We start from the raw sequence: 23,011 nt of genomic DNA, 5'->3' as shown, positions 1-23,011 counted from the left end.
CCATGAATAATTTCGTATGCAATATTAATCCATTCTTCACAGTACAGATTTGGTTCTATGGGTGTTTGTGTACAGCATACACAGTCTCACATAAAAAGAAAAAGCTTTTGGAAAATGCAACTTCTAATAAATGCATACATTAGTAAACCAATATATTTGATTTTTTTTTTTTTTTTCTGAATAAGGTATTACCAGATGGGAATCCCAGACTCAAGGTTACCCCTAAGTATAAACGTAAGCACATTATAGTACAGCAGCACAAAGCTGAAGCATCTGAACATTTTAGTGCTATCATTCAGTAATCAACTCCCTGCAATTTAATCTTCATAAATGCAGTTTATTATTTATGCCCTCCTACAAAAGAAAACTGATCAGTGAAAGCAAGTATCTGATTGTTTTCCTTCTTGGATCCCTGAAAGACAGAAGTAAGTATGGGAAAACTACGCTGTAGTTTTCACATAGTATCTGTGCATAAAACTGCACATGTGATGAAGTGTTTCCAGGATCAGGGCCAGGGAAATGTGGGTGGCACTGAGGAAGTATTTCCATGCAGCTCATTAATCAGTTATGATTTTATTTCATTTCTTGGTTTTGTAAAACATGTTGTAATAAACACTCCTTTTTACCAAGTCAAAAACCAAGAAGAAGTTTCATCAGGTAATTCTATTACATTATATACGTAATACTAGATACAGATTTTTGGTTTGGATCAGTGAGGCTCTACCATGTGCCAACCGCTTCTGCCAAAACTGACATCCCACGAGGACTACATATCTCTTATGCTTCAGAAAAATATGTGCAGACAAACAAATGTCAATTGCAAACCATCTTGCCCGACATCTTAAGTCCTCCCAGATTATGATTCCACCTCCTTCCTCAAAAAGTATTCTTTGAAAATGCACATATTAGACATGTAACACCTATTCCCTCCTGAAATGGATGCTTTTCTTTAGACTAACCTCCTAGGACCTGAATGCCAAGGGTATCAGAAGGAGACCAGTTTGAATGCCTAATGTAAGCATTGTATTTCTTGAGGATTTGTGGAATTTTCTGCACTTTCAAAATTGTTTCCCATGAGGAAAAGTCAACAAAAAATGAAAAGCAAGTCAAAATAGAAAGTTATATATGAAATCTTCACAGCTTTAACCACTTACCAAGTTAATGCTAAAATTGACTTTAAGTCTATTCCAGCTGAAAAGATTTATCAGAGATATACAGGTTCTTAACAGCCTATAGTCATACACTATGCCCTTTTCATGGAAATTCACTTCTGCCTTTCCAAATCAAAGGTGGCTTCGCAGTACTCCCCAGTACAAGCAACTTTCACAGGGGCCTAATAATAGTGCTTGCAAAATCAAATGGTGACCTGAATTTTGACAATAGAAGAGATTCCATATTATGAACTATGAGGGTCTACTTGTCTCCTGCAAAATAATGTGAAAACAAACATATACGACATTCTGATTAAGTTTGCCTCCTCTCTTTTCTTCAACATGAATTCATAATTCGATATCAGCCTATGATCTTCTTAACATTCTAAATGAAGGTTAAAATTGCCTCTGTCAATAAGAGACAGGCTTTAAATAATTGACAAGAATTTAACTTGGCTGTTCACTGCAATAAGTTGGCATATTTCAAATGTCAGATCGCATTTGGTCATGACAAAGTACTTTCCTGTAGGGAAGAAGACTAATATTTTAAATCTTTATGATGTGTGTCATCACACAATTTAAAAGTGGTTCCGAGAGGCAATTTTTATCTGCTAGAGTGCACTGATAATTGGGCACTGCTAAATGATTTTTTTTTTCAGTTGGAAAACAGAAATGTAGTGAATCTGGTTTTTATTTCCCCATTTTAAAGGCTTCTAGAAATTATTCCTGTAGGATTCATTTTGTCAATGATTCAAACCATATGGAACAAAGGGTTTTCTACGTTTTCCTGTAAGACACTGTCCCTGATGTACACCAAGTTTCAGCCCCCAATGTAATTTCTATATTTAACATTGTAAGGGTGGATTGAGAATCAGGGGGTGGGGGGGCCGAGAGTAAACTGAACTCTGGGCCCTGCGCTGCATGTATATTGCTGCACCTTTACATAGCCTGTAGCTGACTTGCATGCCTTACAAATGCATTCACTTTCTTCCCAGTAGAAATTACTCTAAATCTCCCATAAGACTCCTTTCCTTTGGGTTTTACATCAGACACATCCTCCAAATTGAAAAATGTTGTGTAAATGAAAGATACTTTTGTTTTGATAACATCGAGTTTTATGAAGTTGTCAAGAAGAAAGGGAAAGTGCCACGGAGCAGTCTGAACACTCACTCAATCACAGACCATTTTCTATTTCTTCCAGGTATGGGATCGTTTCAAAACCTCATATTAAAATAATCTGTCTGGCAATTCCAAAGTAACGCTGAGTATGCTGACCTGGCTTCTGACAGAGATGCTCCGGATCACTGCAAAGGGGGCAATTGGGCAATAACTGCCAGAGACTTTTCTTGCAGGTTCTTTAATTTTAGCCTTAGGTAAAGCAAAATGGCCTATGGCTATGGTCATGCTGGCTGGAAAATATAACAGCTGAGAAATGCCAGAGCACAGAGGTAGGATACCAGCACAGAATCATCTTTTCTAACTTTAAGCTGCCAAAGAATCCCAGTTTCTTGAAGGCCAGATTTTGGCTAGTGTGTACCCATGGGCACTCTAAGTTTCAGGGTGGTGGGTTGGGTTTTTATTTTTGTAAAAAAAAGGGTTCTGGGAATTTTTTCTGCAAATACATGAAACATTTTTCTAATTGTAAATTAGGTGCACTGTGTTTATCCAGCTCCAATACTTCAGTAGATGAACACATACTGTCAAAACTGTCATGGAAATTCATGCATTAGGTTCCCTATTACAGCATAACTTTAAGTATACATGTGGTTTTCCTTGAATCAGAACTCAGTATCTTTCCATTAACTTTGATGGGTTTGGGACCCATCAAAGAGAGGGTCAGATAGGTCAAAACTCCACTTTTATTTCAGATCCTCCACAATTATAACACCATGAGAGGAAGCAGGATGACAAAATCTAACGTTTTTACCAAGTCTAGACAACACAGCATGAAAAAGGCCAGGGACTCCTCTCTATTCCCTCTCTCTCCCACTGTGGCTATAACTAATAACAGCAGTAATTGTGAGAATATGGTGGGAAGGAAAACCCAAGAGATTGCTCAGTTGGAATTTGCTGTTCTCTTGTTCTTTCCTCACAACACATTTGCTTTCCTTCTGTAAGGGATATTCCATGCCACTGGAAAGTAAACAGAAAGACATACGTTGATCTGTGTGGTTAGCAAATAATTCCGAATCAATAAATTAGAGGAACTTGCAGTTTGTTTGCAGAAAAGTTGAGGAGAGATGAGAAGGCAACATTCCTACCACTTGTTATTTGTTGGGAAATGTTTGCTTAGCTCTGGGCTAAAGGAATTTTCAGATCCATTACGTCTTTGTGAAATTCCTCAGTATCAGGGTGTTATCACCAAGGTAAGGCACTTGTTCTGTTTTCTTGGTGTGTTTCAAAAGGAGGAAGAATTGCAAAATCAAATTTGGACAAGGGAAAGGATAATAAAATACCTGATTCAAGATTTTTTTACATTGAAGTTAGATTATAAGCTGAAAAATAAGAAGAATTCTTCAAAACACTGAAAGTTCATCTTAGCTATACAAACCCAGGTAAATCTTCCACTGATTTTAGACCCACATAGCACAGTTTTGAGAGTCACATGCTAACATATCTGTTTCTAACAGGTCTCACTGGCCTCTTACTGGAACAGCACAAAGGCTGCTCCCATTTGTCTCCTCCTGTGTTAGACTCTGAGCAAAGCCTCTGGCAGATTACCAGCCTGTAAACCCAATTCATTTTGAGGCTTCAGCATCTCCAAAAAACAGACCCTCAATAAAAAAAACAGCAGTGACAGTGAGCAAAGGATTTTCAAAACTTATGTTCCTTGCCTATAGTTGAACAAAGCTAAGTTCTCAGGTAGCAGACAAACCCTTGCTCTGAGCTAGAAGAGCCTCATGGCTGTGGGTTCTCTGCATATAAGGCATTTTCGTTACATGCTAATTAAATGAAAGCAACAGCTTGGCCATAAACATATTAAAGTTACAGGAGTTCCATAAACCAGATGCAAATAATGAGGTAAGAAGCATAATGAAATTAAACTGAGAATTAAAGCATGAATAAATGAACTGCAATGTCTCTGCTAAACGTAACTACGTAATACCGACTGACACAAAGTTAAATCACAGTTTGTACTAAGACAGGAATATCTCAACTAAATAAAGTGCTAAAAAGTTTGCATGTATGGTCTAAGGAATACTACTTATACCCAGAATGCTTTACTCAGTGTTATGAGCATGCACATAAAATTAGGTGTTAAAAAACAACTGTGCCTCTAACCGAGAGCAGCTAAAACAATGGCCAAATAAATCAATGAAGTCTATACCATTAGGTCGGTGTGTATGTACTCAAGATGAAAAATCTTTCAAAAGGAAGAGTTAAACGTTGTTTCACACCCATTAAAATAGTTCCAAAAATTCATGCAGTTTTAAAAGACTTGACAAAAGGCCAACTGAAATTGGCATAAAGCTTTCCATAGACTTCAGTGTACATTGATCCAAGACTTCTGTTATTTCCCAACTGTCCAGCTTCTAAAAAACACAAATCATTGATTCAAACACATCTTAACAAGAGTTACAGCACGTAAAGTACAGAGACATAAAGTACAGGTTTTAGTTCTACTTAAAACAAATAGAAATATAAATTAAGAACTTCCTTGAAATATAAAGAATAAGAAGAACAGATGGCCTAAGAACTACGGTTGCTGGTTATTTAAAATTATCTGAGGGCAAAGACGTCTCTATATCTAGTACTCACATCACAATATTGTTGGGACCATCTCACGCCACAGCATATTGGAGTCTTTTCTTGTTCACTTTGTAGAGAAAATTAATGAAATTATCTTAGCTACAGTTCATTTTAATCAAAGTCAAACTCTTATTTTATGCCCCGATGCTCTGCTAAGTCTCTGGCACATTGCACCACAAAGGAAATACAACAGACCCATCTCTGCCACCGAAGAATTCCCTTGCTGGAGGAGAGACTCCCCTAGCTCTGGTGTCCAACCTGTGGGTTTGTCTACCAGATTGTTTCCCATACTGGAATAATGAGTATCCTAGAAGCAGAAAGAGGGTACGATAGAGATCCAGAGAACATAAAGTTATTCACACAACTTAGAACCAGCTGACAACAGCCAGAAATTGCCTTTGGGCCCAGACTGGCCTTTAGAATCAGGCAGATGTCAATTTTCAAATGCCAACGTGCTGCACCATGTGCTAGAAGAAGGGAAAGGTCTCCCCATAACTCCTGTACCTCCACTCAGACTCCACCACAGACTGATGGGGAGATGAGGCCCTTCCCTCAGGTTTTATAAGCTGATGATGATAGTTCCATCATGAAGTACAGAAATGACCTCATGACCTTCAGTCTGCGCTCAGCCCTCCGTTCATTCTGCACATACTCCAGGGCAGCTGGTGGCAAGCCAGCTCAAACTAGAAACAATGTAGCTGCTAAGAGACCAGGTTATTAGCTCAGGCACAGTGTAACATTTATGTGTCTCTACATGGTATTTTGGAGCATTTAGTTCATGACCAGCAGCTTGGAGAACAGCGACTGATTTCAGCCCCATTTCAAATGCATACTCAGAGAACATCATGTGGAGATGGCAGTCCCCTCTGCATACACCAGCAGCCTGACACAAAATCTGGTCAAGACAGCAGGAAAAGTGCCAGCTGTTCAGAATGGGGTTTGGGTCAAGCCTTGAAAACGGGGTAGAGACATAGTTTTCTCACACATGCTAAGGAAACCCAGGTAGAATAAAGTCCTGGTAAGTTTGCCAACATTCATCATATGGCTTCCTCTTTCCTCCAGAGCAAGGATATTCAACCAATACTAGTACAAGGTTGTCCAAAGCAATCCTGCATCATGCAAGCAGTTTAAATAAATTATTGTTTCTTTAGAGAATCTGTAATGAAGTAGACTCACCTCTTGAGATGGGTTAAGCTGGTAGTCTGAAAAATACGTGAGACTATAACCTTACTACAGTCATAAGAAAAACTGCTTCCAAGAATTATAGCCAGCTGAACAGCCCAGCCTGACCTGGAATTGTACATACCTGTTATCACTAACTGACTTTTTGAGAGATGGGTTATTGAGCACCTCTCAGGTTAGGGTCAAAATGTCAATGCTCTGGAAAATATAATCAAAATGAGCAAATTAAGATGTGAAATTAGGTAGAAAAAATGACAAGCAACATATCTGGCAAAGCAGAAAGAAGGAGCCAAATTGCAGAAAGTGTTGCTGAGGTGAAAGATATCTTTACCCTTGGGAAGCATCATGAGCAACCAGCCAAACCAATGGCAGTAAATCATGGTAATTAAAGTTCATTCCCTCTTCGCTATGACCTAGAGCTCCTTTTCTGGGTGGTAACTGCAAACGGGACAGCAGCAGCTAACAGAGCTAAGGTGTGTTTTACCTCCAGAAGCTATTTTTGTCCCACTCAGAAGGGCACTTCACACAGATGTGCCCACGTTGCTGAAGCACTGGGTAAATGAAACAAGCTTCTGAGACACAGTGACAGGGGTACGACCCATGATTCTCCAGCAAAAAGTGACAAGGCTGGACCCTAAATCCATACCCATGTCGTTAAATAAATTACTGACTTTTAAAGAGTGTTAAGCACCCAGGAGCTCCCACTGAGCTGAACATTGTCTCTGCAAGCATTTCCAGAGTGCATTTATACCAATTTGGGAAAGAAAATGTTCTGGGAAACTAGTGAGAATGGACTCTCATGAGGCTTCCAATAATACACATGTATTATTGAAGTCAGAAATCCCACGAGTAAAACTCAGAGCATGTTCATTTTTGATCCTATCCCAAACCAGGCAGCACAAAGGCATGCAAACACACTAAATGAAAGAAAGAATTTAAGTTAACTAAACTTTTCCCTAGCTTTTATGTTTGCCAAACAAATTCACCCATTCTTCAGAAAAGTATCAAGTCTGTATGTGGGCAGTTACTGACGACTACCCTGGAGTCAGGGAAGTACAAACGTGATGTTTTATTGGACTGGGTCCTTGGCTGATGAGAGTAACCTCAGCAGATCTTTACTGATTTTCACCAGATTGGAATATCTGGCTTTGTACCACAGCAAATGTTTAGGTTAAGTTAATGGCCTTTATACACACTAAAATATTTTTATTGTGAAAGAAGCATTAGCATCACTAATTGTTGCCTATTCTGACTTGAGAATTGTACAGCAGATCACATTTTTCTTTAGATTCTAAGTGACTCACAAAAATAACTCAATTTCTTCCATTTTCTAACATAAGATAGATTTCTTGCAAATGTAAAATGTTAAAGAGTTCGTAACAATATAGCATTTTATTATCTGAGGATCTGACAGAAGGAGAGTACGATGTTTAAATTGCCTGAGTTAGTCATGAAAGACTACTCTGTTTAGTTACTCAAAAGAAGTGCTATGCAGAACATTCAGCAATTATTAAAACAAGGTAACAAAATTACATGTCTTTAATTATTCCTATATGAACAAAGACAGTGTTATCTCTGAATAGTGCCTTTGTATTTCTGCAGTTGACTGAACTTGTTTAAAACATCTTTATGCAACCCTCTGTCAACATATGGTAAATAAGGAAATTTTCTTATTTGTTCCTCCAGTTAAGGTAAATGAACCAGTCACACTAGTATTTAAATGTATTAGATTGGTATTTATAGCAGGGTAATGAGATATGCTAGAACCAACACAAATTTGATTGCTTTGCCACAGATTAAATACTTGCTTGTCAGTACGTGAGCACCCTCATTTTTCATGGGTTTTTTTGTTTGTTTGTTTGGGTTTGGGTTTTTTTTTAACAGAAGTAGGTATGATAAATGAACAGAAGAAAAACACTAATGTAAACTTACAGCATTATGACACTAACCATACACTAATAATATTTAAGTGCCCAAAGTCAACCAAGTTGCACTCAAGATCACTTCATTAATGATTTCATCAATATGGCTCTTTGGCTTGCTATAATGGTTCTGGAAAGCAATTAGCTAAAACCAACAGCTTGAATTTAAGCTTGGTAACTGTACAAGCACTTGGGTATGGCCTGTTTAAGCAAATCCCTGCAACTGTAAGATAAAATCATGATACTTTATTACTTATGACAGTTCTGAAATCCATCGCAAAGTAAACAGGAAACTGCAGGATTGTTTTATGAATGCATCTATGCTTCACTTTTCCTGTCTTCCAGTTGATTAGTTACTTATGGTACACCAAGAATAACAGAACAAGTGACTTCAGAAGGTAGCTTAGTTAGTCCCCTAATCTAGCATCCCATGTAACCGAGTGCATGGTTTAAGAGAATCCTTAAAGCGTGAGAAGAGGTGAACCTTTTTGGCAATTTTGAAGCGTAGAAAACGCAGCCCTCTCTGTTCTCTCTTTCTGTGTAACAGCACAAAACAAAAGCACCATTTATGTTCCTCTTAAATCTCTGAAATGTGACTTCAGGATGCCTAGATCTTTAACAGACCTTTGGACAGGGCAGAATTTCACCCTAAGGATGATTTCCTATGAATTATTCATGCTGCTCAAAGGATTAGGTGCAATGAAAACGTTCTGGCAAGATTCTCCTCCTCATTTGTGTACAGCTAATTGATTTTATGTGGATGAAATTCAGATGTACTAATATTGTGGGGAAAGTACATGCCTCCTTAATGAATCTTCTGCTCCTATAGTTGTGATAAGGGCAAACCCAGGAAGATTAAGGCGTAGTGACACAGAAAATGAACAGCTTAAAAAAAAAAAAGAGAACTGATGATAGATAACTAAAATCAGTACTTGGAAATTCTTTTCCATAGGTACTTAGCATTAACAGATGCTTGCTTGAGTGTTTCTGATCAGGAACATTCCTCCCTATCAGACACACAACTCCAAACATTAAAAGTCATGAATCAGGCCTTGCAGGAAACAACACTATAAATTGAGATTTTTTTTTAAAATAATGCCAAAAGACTTTGGTGTTTTATTTTCTTTCTGATTTCTTGAACCATTTTCAAATGAGTTTTATAGAAGTTTTTTACCTTTTATCAAACTTCTGGTGTTTTTTTAGTGAAAACAGCTTGTCCTGTGATGATGGGACTTTGGCAGCTGGACCTTTCAGAATCATGAATGAGAGCGGCAGATAAGTGTGAAAGACTCCTGTTCCTTACAAGATACCCTGATGAAGTTGCAGCCATGAGAGAGAGCGACTTACCTAATGCACTTGGACACCACACAGGGCTAGCCGATGGTAGACCCTTCACTCTGATCAGAGGTCTTGGCTTCAGAGTCACTTACATGGACTGCATCAAAGCCCCAGAGCAAATGGTCTAGGCAGTGGCAGTTCACTATCCATACCCACTTTTCCCCAGCAAAGATCCTCCAGCTTCACCCTGGCAGAGCTGATGCAAATGAATTTGAAGGGGGCAGAAGATCTGAGCCTGTCTGACCTGGGATAATTTGCATTCAAACAAAATAAATCCAGCTCAATTCCCATAGCAATTTTACTTTGCTATGAATAGCTCAGGCAGCTCCAATAACGAGGAGCTCAGGTTACATCTGATTGCCAGCTGTATTGCTTACTAAGAAGTTAGGTCAGTGGTTCCCAACCTTTTAATTTTCCTTGTTGCAGTATACATTGCTATGGATTAGTTACATGAGAGAGTGGTCACAAGGAACTCTGTAGGGAGCAAAGTATCAGCTTTGCTGATATTCCACATACACAGACATATACATATGTTGAAATATCTATGTGGGAAGGAGAAAGGGAGGTGAACAAAAGAGCTTAGGCCTTTAAGGGAATGGAAAACAAGAAGTAAAGATGGCCCAAGAGTAAGATTGTCAAGCTGGCGTCTGGGTTATCTGGATTAAACTCCCGGTTCTTCAGCAAGTCAGCTTCTCTGTGCCTTGTTTCTCAGTTTTATAAGCAGGATTTTGTAATTAACCCATTAAATGCTCAAGAGAGACTTGTGAAGGCTCACATTTGATCCTAGTTGGGCTGTTCTATTCAAATGCCTCTATCTTCCTCACTATAAGCTGCAGCCTGGCCTTCAGGATGTCACTCAGTAGCTTGAGCTGCAATCAGGTGACCAGTTGCACTACGCACAGAAGGTGGCAAGATAGCTAGGTATGTGCCACCTGGCAGGGATCCATGCCAGAAAGTGCCCTGTTCAAAGACACATTCCGCAAACAGGTCTCTGCCCATTATCTGTCCCTTGGCACATCATAGGAACAACTATGCTACATGGTATGTGACCCAGAAATATGCAGTCATGTTTACTGGAGTCTGAGAAGGTTGATAAGTTTGCTCATAACTAGGAATTCCCTTGCTATAATGCTTTCTGGTTTTTACATGCCTATAAAGCATAGCTACTTGGCATCACTGTGAAAGGGGGAGGAGGAAATAAATTTCATCTTCTCTTTTGCTGTAATTGCCTCTTCTAAACAGGACAGCAGCCTAGGTGTGTCTGAACCACATTTTTTTTTTCCAGGAAATGGCAATTCAGTAAAACATGGAATGTAATTCATACTATTAAACCTGAAGCACAGGGCAGCAGCGTCGCAAAGATTCACTCAGTTAAAACAAGACCTCATCCTTTTCTGTTTTTCAGAACTTTAAGAAACCTGTACAACAGCAACTCGATGTAACATTTAGATAACCATACAAACTATACAAACATCCTTAGCATCCAGATCTTAGTTAAAAATGGGCATTTGAATAAGTTAGTTATTTGCTAAGATTAATGTAGTAACTTACGTCTATATTGCATGTCATGAAAAAGCCTCATATTTGTTGGTAGCATTTAAAGCCATGAAACCTTCCTTCAGAATATTATATTGCCAAATATAACACAGGTCCAAAGACTCTTTGCTTTCCTACTTGTAGCCAAATGCTACCAATCAGCAGTGCTCAGACATACTGCATTAATCCTTGCCCTGCTTTAAAACTGCACATTCACACTTGTCTCTCCCACAAGTTGGCCTATGTTTCTATTTTAAGGGAATGATGCACAAAGGTGAGCATGCTATAACTGCTCTGCTAGTGTTCAGTACGTAACTGTACTGAAATTAAAAGCAGGAAATTTGGGTGGATTTGTCCCAGACTGGAAAAGTTTTTAGTACTATTATAAATGAAAGTTTGATGAGAAGTAATTTTCAGTACAATTTTCTAACTACAGAAATCTCTGTAGTAAAAAACCCTGTGATGACATGCAAAAACTACCACAAAAAGGTCCCGATCTGGTATGAAATAAAGCACTATGCCATGACTGTCTTAAAGCAGAAACAGTAATACTATCTTAATATTGGTCCAGATTTTCAGCATAAGTACAGTAAATCCATTATTCAACCCAATAAATCAATTTACATCTCCTGACATCCTGTCTACTGACAGGGTCAAGGTACAACGTAGAACCTTGTATGTGGACGTAAACCAGTATGTGGACACAACATTTTCCAAGTATTCAGATCCATGTTTGACTTGTACTTACTGAGTAGGCCTGCAGAACTAAACTGGTCATGAAAGGTTACACTCATTTTGCAAAAGGAGACTTTAGTATAAGCCTGTCAATCATGTGACACTTTAGCAGGAAAGAGTCTTAAGAAAAGTATGAAAGATGGTGTGGGAGCAGTCTCTTACATCTTTTCACTGAAGAAGTCAGTTGTATTACACACCTCTGAGAATCAGAAATAAGAACAGAGGACAAAGCAGCAGCTGAGGAGAGGACATAAAGGTTCCCATTTCAACAGAGTCCCCCAGGAACTGATCCAAGAAGGGAGAGCTTTGCTGGGTCAGCAAGCACCATTTGCTGTGATTTTCAATAAAGTTAATAGCATTTCTTCATGAAAGCATTTGTACAGTAGAGTGTTTTCAGTGCACTACCTTACATACTAAGCTCTCAAAATGTATTTGGTGGAGCACCAGAAACCTAAGTAACACTGTGATGATCTCTGAGATCCCAGGAAATAGGAAAGATAAAGTGACAAAGGGAAGGTTGTGCCTGAAAGCAACATTTTCTTCTATGAGATAGTATTTATATTAAATTGGTCCAAGAAATCTAGAAATTTATCACCACAGATGCTGCCATTATGTTAAACACTATAGGCCTTCTCATTGAAATAAAAATGCAGTAAAGTCAAGGAAGATACAATTACATAGAATTTGTTGGCTGCCCATCACACTGCAGCTATAAAAGGATAATAAAAAAAAAGTAGCAGGAGATTTAGGAGACAAAATTTCCTAAGCAGCCTGACCTACTTTCTGCAATGAATCTACTGAGCAGTAGGTTAAGCAAAGGTCAGGTTAAGCATAGGTTAAGAAAAAAGCCCCAAGAAGAGGAATGTGCTGTCAGGGTCACAGAGGCTCTGGGACATCAGGAAAATGTGTGAGTTACAGACACTTCAGTCTCATAGGTAGTTCCTAGTCCCAGGGCCTGAGTGTGCGCTCTGCTGCATCCTGACACCACAGAACACGAGACATGAGTTTGCTCCATGCCACACTGCAGCCAGTGGCTGCTCTCTGTGGACTCCAGGCATAACCCGAGTTCAAAGACACATTCCTTTAATAAGTGCTGCACAGCTTAGCTGCTGTAGCATCATAAGCCCTTACTTAGAAATCAGGATACCCTTTGTGTGCCGAGAAGTGCTCAATGAGTCAAATAAGTAGCGCATCAAACCACACCAGCTCCCATATACAAGAGATAATTTTTCTATTTTCGTAGGCAAGGATTAGAAAAGCGAACGTGAAAAGTGAAAAACATGGTCCTCCCACTCCGAGTCTCTCTGAAGCTCCATGTCACTCGCAGAGCCACTGATTTATCATTCTCAGATTCTAACTTCTCTGCTAGACCCTGTCCTCAAGCCCCTATCCCTCACATTCGTGTATCCCTGACTTTTCCACAAAACAATCTGGCTGCTCAGTGGCCACTAAAGGGGCACTGCCTGCCAAAAGACTACTGGCATGAAGGTAGGCAAGCTCTTTTTGTGCCTACACATCTTCCTACATAAGATTATATACGCTTCCAGGAGTTAAAGTGCAATCCTGCCACTTCTCAGTGTGAACTTGCCCAGCTAAATGTGTCATAGCTATGCAATCCATCTGGATCATCAGTCATTTACTCCACCTTTTCTTCTTTCCAGGTGGTAATGTAAAGAAAGGAAAAGCCAGAAGGACCTCTTGTTGTGAAACATTTCCTCTCTTCACAGCGTGTTACACTATACACTCCCACAGCATAAAACCAGCAGTGTTAATGTGCTGTGGAAGTAAATTAGTCACAAATAGCACCATAGGGAACTTAAATATTTTCAATGTATACCGTATAATCAGGAAATGCCCACCCTCTTTAACTATCAGGAACAAAGAAATTGAAAGCTTTGTAATTTTAAACTGCCCATCAGTTGCTATGAATCAATCAAACATCTTGCTGTGGAAAGCTAGCACGCACAAGAATGCTGGTAAGATAAGAGAGCTTTTAAACTACACTCCCCATCCTGTTGGAATAGTTTCAGCACAAGATTCCACATTTAATCACCCCTGTCCAGAGCTTCTCTTTACACACTTCCACTGAACCCCTCAAAAGGATGAGAATAGGACATGGAACTTCCGTAGTTTTTCATGTTATTTGTACTAATTCTCCAAATCTCACCTATCCGAAATGAATTTGATTTTTTAAAGAGTAAATAAATTTTATAAGATAATTTATAGACTTCTAGTGACTAATTCCTTTAACATATACTAACATACAATGACAGAAGTCATGCAAGACTGATATACATCCTCTACATTAACATTTTTTTGCCATAACCCTACATCCATCCACTTACTATAAAAGTAAGAGACAAATCACTTCAACCTTCTCTTTAAAATTTAAAATTTAAGTCCCTTCCTGGAAGAAACATGAAGGTGTTAATTTAAATGATAATTACTATTTTGCTAGCGCATAATATAGTTATTGAATGGCAGAAGAGACAACAACTGTAAAGAGCATTGCCTTATGCAACTTTATAGAAATACAAATATATTAATATTTCACAGACAATGGACACTGACTTGCACTGTCCTTTGTAAAATCAAGATTAGAGGACTGGTACCAGTTCAGTGCATTGGTATAGATATGTATGTATATATAAATTTATCTCCTTTTTCATTGGCAAGTAAAATGCAAAAAGTCAGGTCTAGAGGCTAAGTTTTCATTAAGGGTATGTGGCAGACCCATGGAGGTAGCTTGGAGCACATGGGCACCATTCAGAGCAGGCTGACAGTAAGCAGGAAACACAGCCCCATGGGGGAATGCTCTACATCTTCTGTTAAACCACAACCACCCAACAGAGCAGTGGGGTGTGGAGGTAGAGTAAGCTTTGCTATGCACAAATGCCAGTTTGCAGAAGACAGACCTTCATTCTGGGTGAACAACATTTCCATTTTGTTTCTCACATTATGGCATCTTCCTGACTTTCCCAAACACTAATCTTAAAATGATTAAATACATAATGTGAACAGCCACAACAACAACAAAAAATATACTATTCCCTCAGCCCTCAAGCTACTTTAACTAATTTAGTGTTGTGGTGCTATTCTGTGCACCAGAAAGCTAGTTTTCAAGAAACACTTGGAAAATTACAACAAAAATAAACTGCTCATGGCACCCAAAAGTTGAGAACCTGTGAATAGAACCAGTGCAATATTCATGGGCCAAACCAAAGTCTGGCACATTTTTGTTCCCAGCCTCAACTGCCTATGCATCAGCCTCTCTTTCCGATTCAGCTACTGATCCAGATTGTCTTGCCATTGGTATTTCATCTGTCACACAGGCTGATGGAGAAAGCAAGCCTTTCTCACCATACCATTAGTCTGATGTTCAATGCACATGGCACCAACTGTATGCTGTTCTGTCACAGCTCCCACCCGGTATTTGGGTTCATGCATGGTCTTCATTAATTGAGACCTGCAGGACACACTGTGCTTCAGGCAGTTAAAATGACCACCCAGGACTCTCTGGTAAGCAGAGGAATCACAGAAATCAGAGGACTCAATTAACTATTTCTATGTAACAGACTACATGTTCTCCGCTCTGCAATTATTCAGCTCTCCTACCAAGAGCAGATGATGAACGAGGTCTTGCCTCCTACAGGTGTCCCCAGGATAACAAGTGATAATATCCTTACAAATTTTTGTAGATCAAAAACTGTGAAGTCCATCTCCTGTCTAACAAGGGAAACAAGCCTCAAAAGCTACTTTCTTCTTTTACTCCCAATATCAGACTTGACTTAATCAGGACTTGATTGGGATTAGGCCAAGTAACCTCTTTACATTTACTCTTGACCTCACATTTTTTGATGGCCATCTTGCTTCACTCACTCCTTCATTGTCATAATACTCTGGCAGCACAGCAGAATGAAAACAGTTGGCATTAGTACACCGAAATGTATCTGGCAGCTGCAGGCACCAGATGCCAAGCACTTCAGTGTGTTTTCTAGCAGTAGTAGCAGCAGCTGGTTCTCTGGGAAACTGCCTGAACTCCTGCCTCATTTCACTCCTGGCTGCTACTAGTCCAAGTGGTCCATAAGAACAGCATAGGGTCAGTCTGCAGATGGGTTTCTTTGCCCTTCAAGTAGGCTGTTTTCTTCCACCTCACTTCTGATTCAGTGAAATTTGATTATACAGCACCACCTTGGATTACTTACAAGATGTGTTTTGGGGCCTGCCAGTAGCAGCAGACATGCTTCAGTTTCTTGACGAGCCAGTGGTACTCTCCATTTGCAAAATGTCTTTCTAAACGACATAGTAATTGGAGTAATGTTTCCCAAAGAAATGGTGTGCCTCTTGACTCAAAGGCCAAGATGACGCAGGGAGGAAGAAAAGGCTCCTGAGGCCAGTTTCTGATCTAAAGCAGCCAGCATAAAACTTTTTATTCACTACGAGCTTTAGATGAAGCCCATGAATCAGCAAATACCTGTTAATGAGAGTGGAAGATATTGTGCTGCACAAATCAGTAGACATCAGCTGCTCACTTCAGTCTCAGCCTGCAAATTGTCCTTTTTCCACCCCTTTGCTCAAGCTTTTGCTGCTAGAGGCAAGATAACTATCTGATCATCAGTACATGATGCTGGGAGTGGGAAAAAAAAATATCCATATGGCCTTCAGCGTGGTTTGTAGCATGAAGAGAAGCCAGCAAACCAGGAAAACCTACTGGAGGCTGGAGATACTGCTGTAGTAGGCTGGTCTGTACAGTGATTTCACAGCCATCTATTGCAAACAATGTAACATAGAGCAGAATATAACAAATGATCCTTTGTGAGACAAAGTAGCAAAAAAAGTGCAAAAGTGACAGAAGCATTTTACTTGGCCCTACTGTAATCATTCACAGTGGGCTGCAAAAAATTCACCTCAGCCCTAGCCCAAGATTGGTATTTAAACATCTAATTTATACTTGTATTCAACAAAACAAATAGCATGACTTTTGTCAAGTGTTAGCAGGAAATGAAACTGGGTAGCCAGATTTTTAGAACAGTTTAGACTTTCTTCTCCAATACTGTGTCACAGCACTTACACCTATCCCTTACCATGACCAGCTTACACCTCAATTACAATATTGACTTGAAATATTTCTTGAGGTTTAGTCTAGCCTAATAGACTTAACTGTTTTGATGACTTCTTCCTAAAAAAAGAACGCGTGTGGCATAAGACAAGCCTGCTCAAGATAGAATTATTTTAAAATGCTCACTCTTTTTACTGAAGTGCAATAATTTGCATAAAGAAAAAGCAAATCTGTTTTTAATTTCCAGATTTAAAAAACCTAATTATATTCTGGTGTTATATAAATTCTATATCTCATGGCACAGAAACTGCAGCTCTGAAGAGTAATCTACGTTTCATTATTTTGTGTATTCTGCCACAGAATATAGTATTACATTCTTAAATTAGTTGGAAGTCACACTGTGCTGCAGAGTATAAAAACAAAAGTGAGGGCTCAAGCTAGGTCAAGCATATTTTGCATAGGTCCATTAAAAATCTCATATCATTAATATTAATAAAGATGTTGAGACACAAAAGTCCTTCAATTAACATATATTAGGCAGGCAGGCACAAGTATTCAAGTGATCCCACTGTGAACAGCAAGAATCCAGTCCTCAAAGAATAAAGCCATGAGTGCGCTGTGTACATAGTGAAGCAGCTAGAAATGGTAATGCCACAGAAGAGTGAAAAGGCAATGCCCTATTGTCTGTGCAAGTAAATATCACTTTATTGCCTCAGCTTCCTCTTCTGTTAAGCAAGTTTGTGCTGGGCCTTGTTATTCCAGCAAGAATAACTTCAAGACCTATTATCTTTGTCATCAAACTTTTTACTTTTGCTATTTTTTGGCAGGAACTAGCTGGGCAGCCATACACAAGATTCAGGAAAAGGCTTTCATCTGACTACACAACTTGTTTGCAGATTTCCCTAGCTTATGAACTAACATTGTAAAAAAGAAATTAACTTGCATGTTCCAGAAATTACTCTGGACAATAATGGTTCCCACGGTACTGAGCTTCAACCATCAAGACTCATTCACTTGCATATGACCTGATTATTTGACATTTCTTCACCCTCATTCTTAGTGACTTCCGAGCATGATAAACAGTAAAAGGTTACCGATGTCAGCCTATTATAAGCCAGGATGCTGTTCTCATCTAACACACAGTAAAGCCACTACTGATGCTTAATTAATACATGTTTGTAAATTGTGCTGAGCTGCAAGGCATTATGATTTCAGGTTTCTTCCGTAAATGTTTACCTTGAAGCTTTAGTCAATGCTGTACTGTCTGAACCAAGGATAAGTTCTGCTTCCATCAGCTATTCACATAGCTGGTCAAATCACTGTCAGAGCAAATCAATGGGAAATTCCTTTAGCATACTGTAATTTATGGTAGACCTGCAGCAACAGAACTGGGATTAAAACAGGATAAGAAAAGGCAAGAAAGAACCAACATTTCTGCTCCCAGTGACATGATCAAAAAAGACAGAGGAAAACCTTGTTTGTAATGTAATTATCCATTAAAGTTCAATTCAGATACCATTTAAGGACTATTCAGAGCCTTCCTAACACCAAATCACTGGGTTTTAGAAAAAAAGATATTGAAGTCCAAGTTTCAGCTGATAAAATTCACTGTAGCTCCACTGCTACCTCTCACTGCAGCGATAACTAAGTTTAACCCCTGTCCTGCCAGCTCACTGTGAGAAGGCCATTACAAAGTGAGGCACATAGAGCTAACAGCTTTTGTATTTGGTCAGGAGTCAAGTCAGAGGGAACAATTCTGATGACCGAAAAGGCTGCTGACTTTAGTGGGGGTAGGGCTGCTATTGGGTTATCACTTGACATTGCAGCTTCCAAAAAGTGAAAGCAGGTATTTTCTAGGAAATCCCTAGACAGCTATATATCTATTAGCCAACAACATTACTGATGCTCAGGAGGGAATGAAATCAGATACAGACATTATTGGCATCACAGCTCTTGATGGCTTTGTCTAGCATGGTCCCAGCTTTTATCTTGCCTCCCTCCATGGATGGCAAATTTCAAAACCACAGACAGTTGACTGAAAACAGTCTTCAGACCTCCACCCTTTTCTCACTGTTGGCAGTACTGGACAGCAGTCCCAGTGATCAATCTACCATCTCTTTCGAAGAGTATGGGACATGCCGTGCATCAGAAACACAAACCCTTCCCTAAACAGTTGCAAATTAGAAAACATTATCATCTTAAATATCTTGTAGACTTAAACACAGCTGTGACGCACAAAAACAGTAGGTGCCAAAATGACTGAGGGACTTAGAGAGCTGGTAACAAACTCCCAGTGATGATTCAGACCAGTTGTAACTGGGCAGCCTTTGTTGAAACAAAGTTCCCAACCAAGTACAAGTGTGCAAATCATACAGCTGTCATTTATAATCAGAGCACTGGTTTTGCAGAGAGGCTAAGGAGGGAGTAAGCTTGGCGGGAAAAAAACAACCAAAACAGTTTAAGAACAGTTCTGATACCACTGTTTGCTCAAATTAAGTGGACTGTGCAGCAGGGCCAGGGCACAGCCAAGACACTCCTGTGATTTCCACTCTACAGCTATGTGTCAGGTACAGAGCTCTAGGAGTGGGCTGCTTGAGTTGGATTTGAACTAGTTTCACAGACTGTCATTGTGTTTTGGGTAAATAAAAGCCTTTACACTCCTGGTCTGCAAACCTAGTATCTTCTTCAAACACCTCTGAAGTGGAGAAAGAAGAGGAAAATGACAGAAAGAAAATCTTGTCTAGGTTAATTATTAGCGACTAAAAGCTGCTATTAGTTATTAGAATCTGCCTCTAGAAAGAGAAATACTTCAGACGTTCAGCAGTTCACAGCTGTGCAAAAGAGACTATGTTGCATCTCGGCAGCAGAGATGGTACAGTCCAAATGAAAATAGTGGCGCTTAAAATAAAAATCCTCATTTACATCAAAGGCATCCCGTTATGAAGAGGTCAAGTCTGTGCAGACAGGTCATTCTCTCCTGACCCTTACGAAGGCATCTGACTATAAGCTTCTCTCTTACGGAGTAGGGGAAGTGTGGGAACTAAGCTTTATGGAAAGACTTTGCTACAGCAAGAAAAGTGCTGATGTTTCAAGTATAGAGGGAGTCCACTAATTCCTTTAGAAACCATGATAACACTGCTGCTTAACAAGAAAGGCCAGGATGACCTGCAGATCTATGTACAAATGGATGGCTCTCTGCTTCTGGAACTACTTTATGGGTGCAAGGAGCGGTGCTCGCAAGAGCCTGAAGTCTGGTTTGAAATAGACAAGCAAACAATTTCCATGCTCTTCCTGCCAGCTAAGCAGGAACAGAACAGGGGAAAATGACTGAGAGGACCAGCTCCTGTGGGCACTCTTGTAAGCTGTTTGGCATCCACAGCCCACTGTGGTCAGGCTGATGGAGCCGAAGTGCTCTCAGTCACGTAGTAATTCCTCCACGTATGTTCCAGGTTTTCAATTTTTCAATATAAAAACTGGAGGAAATGCAACCTCTATTACTTTTCCTGTCTGCAGAAGCAGATTATTTCTCCATCATTAATCCTCTTCAACTCCATTTCTCACCCATTCAGGAATCAGTAGGGTCAAAATGCCTGGGATAAAACTGTCTATGTCTTGCAGAGCTAAAGTTGGAGTAAAACATAAAACTTATCAGACAGATATGGAGAAGGGCAATCAATAATCTAATCTCACAATTCATCAACAGTCAATTCAATGCAGAGACTAGAAACAGTGTCTTGTATCTGTCTACTAGAATTCAAAATATCTTCAAGAATATGGCTTTTCCTGATTGTCACCTCATTTTCCTGTATTTTCGTTTTATTTTCATCGTTACCATATTATGGCAAAATGTCCATCAAAACAGTGGAAAAAATTATGAACTTGTAAAACACAGTTTGTGTTTTATAAAGAATGGAGATGTAATGGTGTGCAAATATAAAGAAAGTCAAAGAACTCATACACCAGATGCTGTTCATGTTGTGCTGGTATAATGGCAGAAGATGTAGAATTTGTATATTGGCTTGTGGGCAGACCAAAAATAGTTTTGAGAATAAGTCAAATCACCAGTTCTATACTTAGTTTTTCTTCAGGGTCCCAGTGGGCCAAATCTTGTCCTATTTTTACAGCTGTAGGTTTCTAAAGGAACCTCATTGCAAACGGCAATTATTTTGTACTTTTACCAGCAGTCTGGCTTACTGATTTTGATGGGAGTTTGTCTGCATAAGAACCTTGGGATTTGTCTTAACATATTTAATTGGACTTAAAGTGTGAGCTCTAGGAATAAGAGGCTGTTGTTAGCATGAACTTAATGCTAATACAGGGTGCAATTAAATGACTACAAAGAATGGGTATATGAATTGCCTAGCCTGCCTGCCTCTTTGGTGGCCAGACTGCATTAAGAAGCTTTAATTTTGTGGCTTCTTTGATACTTTGAGCACAAAGTCCTGCCCTCAGACATGCACACACAACTTCCATTGAATTAATGCATCTCCTGTTTATCTCTCAGTGCTGCATCTAACCCTTTTTCCAGTTGTAGACTCCTCTGACAGCTCAGTGAGTGTAACATGATTCATCCTTCTCTCTTCTTTCTCTTCCCTTGACTAGACACTAACAAACATAACAGAACTTGAGACAAGAGAAAGAGGCCCCTTATAATGAAAGATTCAATCACATCTTACCAAAAACAAAGGAGGGCACTAGCTAGTACATGAAGCTGACTCCACTCTTTTAATTGAGATACATAAATACAAGGGAGAGAATGGCCCGCATCCACCTCTAGCGTAAGCAGGTGCAGCCTCTCAGGCCTCCATGTAGTGTGTTGTTTAGGGCTAAATTTGGCCTGAACAATAAAACTGTGTATCATGTAGTTTTAAAGGACCTGAACTGTTCCACTGAACTGTACTCATTTTCTCTCTGACCCAAAATACACATGCATGTATCCTCTGTGATGTAATGGTAGAACGAGTTTCTTTCTGTTGTATGTCTGTTTCTTTCCTCTGGGCACATGTTTTGCACTTACTATATGCCCTCACCTGTCTCCTCCATAAAACAGCAACATCACCCCCACAAATCCTATATAATAGATTACTCATTCATTATGTTCACTATTTTCTACGTTGTGTATTGGACTATACTGTGAACTTGTTTGACTTTGTAAGTGAGAGTTCTTGTTCACAAGGGGAATGTGACCTCTCCTAAATGCACAGTTATAAATTACTTTTAAGAATGTCTCTAAAACACAGCTGGACTACTGAGAACTCTGGGGTTCTCTTGTATTTTACCCTGATTTACTGTGTGACTGCAAACACCTCACTTTATACAAGAGTGATTATGTATACATAGACATAACATAAGGAGACAGAAAAGAGACAAAAACTAGCATATAAAGAGAGGCAACACACAGTTTATACACAGACAAGGAAGACAGCAAGCAGTAAGGCTTTTAGAGACAATGTCATCATGAAAGTGGAGTTAAAGATGGTGAACCTATAATAGATCATCCGGTTTTAATGAAGATGACATAGCACAACATGTGGATAAGAATGGGCAAAAGGAATGAGGTAGGAAAACAGATATGACCATGCTAAGTCCTGAAAACAATTTCTTACTCTAACAGTGGCCAGCACCACCTCCTTCAGAAAAACTTAAAAAACCCAACATTCTGTGGATTTGGCATAGTCTCCCTCCCAATTAGATAGCTAAAGGCAATTATAAGTAAGAACATATTACTAAATAATCGTAGTAGTAAAAACATATAATTAGAATAAGAATCAGCTCAAGTCAGGAGTTTTGGGGGAAAAAATGAATCTGGGAAGAATTAACAGCTTGATTTGGAGAATGCAAGCAGAGGACGAAGCAGCAAGACAAACCAGTGGGCCACATATATCAGTTGGGAGAGCACAAGGGATTGAAGGAAACTCCAAGAAGGCATGCTGGAGTAACAGAAGAGTTCTATTAAAAGTAATAATGAATATATGAGTGGAGAAAGGACTTGAAAATTTTGCATTAATTTCTATTTGGGCCACACTAAGATGATGCCAGAGAGAGAAACTAATTTGTATTTATAAACATAAATGAACTCATTGAGCCATTGATGTACAAAGTATATCCGTCTTTTGAGAATTTTTGCAAGTCTGAGCACATTGTGTGATGTACAATGTAAACCTGAATTTTAATAAATCTGTCATACTCTGTCAGTAAGTTTGATGCTATTACTCAATGCCTGATAGTGAAACAGACACTTAGGAAGATCTAAACAAGATTTCATGCATAGAAGATAGAAGTTAATTTCATTAAAAAAAAAAAAAATCACACTTTGTTGCTGCCTAACAGATGCTCCA

At 39.2% G+C, this 23,011-nt stretch overlaps 1 protein-coding gene across 1 annotated transcript in view; it reads right to left on the bottom strand.

Moving 5' to 3' along the window:
* Positions 1–23,011, bottom strand: part of ADAMTS18 (ADAM metallopeptidase with thrombospondin type 1 motif 18) — a 79,865-nt gene that overhangs the window by 51,316 nt on the left and 5,538 nt on the right. The gene's annotated exons all lie outside the window — the stretch shown is intronic.

Source organism: Falco peregrinus, chromosome 14 (assembly GCF_023634155.1).
Source record: "Falco peregrinus isolate bFalPer1 chromosome 14, bFalPer1.pri, whole genome shotgun sequence".
NCBI lineage: Eukaryota > Metazoa > Chordata > Aves > Falconiformes > Falconidae > Falco > Falco peregrinus.
Note: the sequence above shows the minus strand (reverse complement) of the source record. Positions and strands in the feature narration are given on the sequence as shown.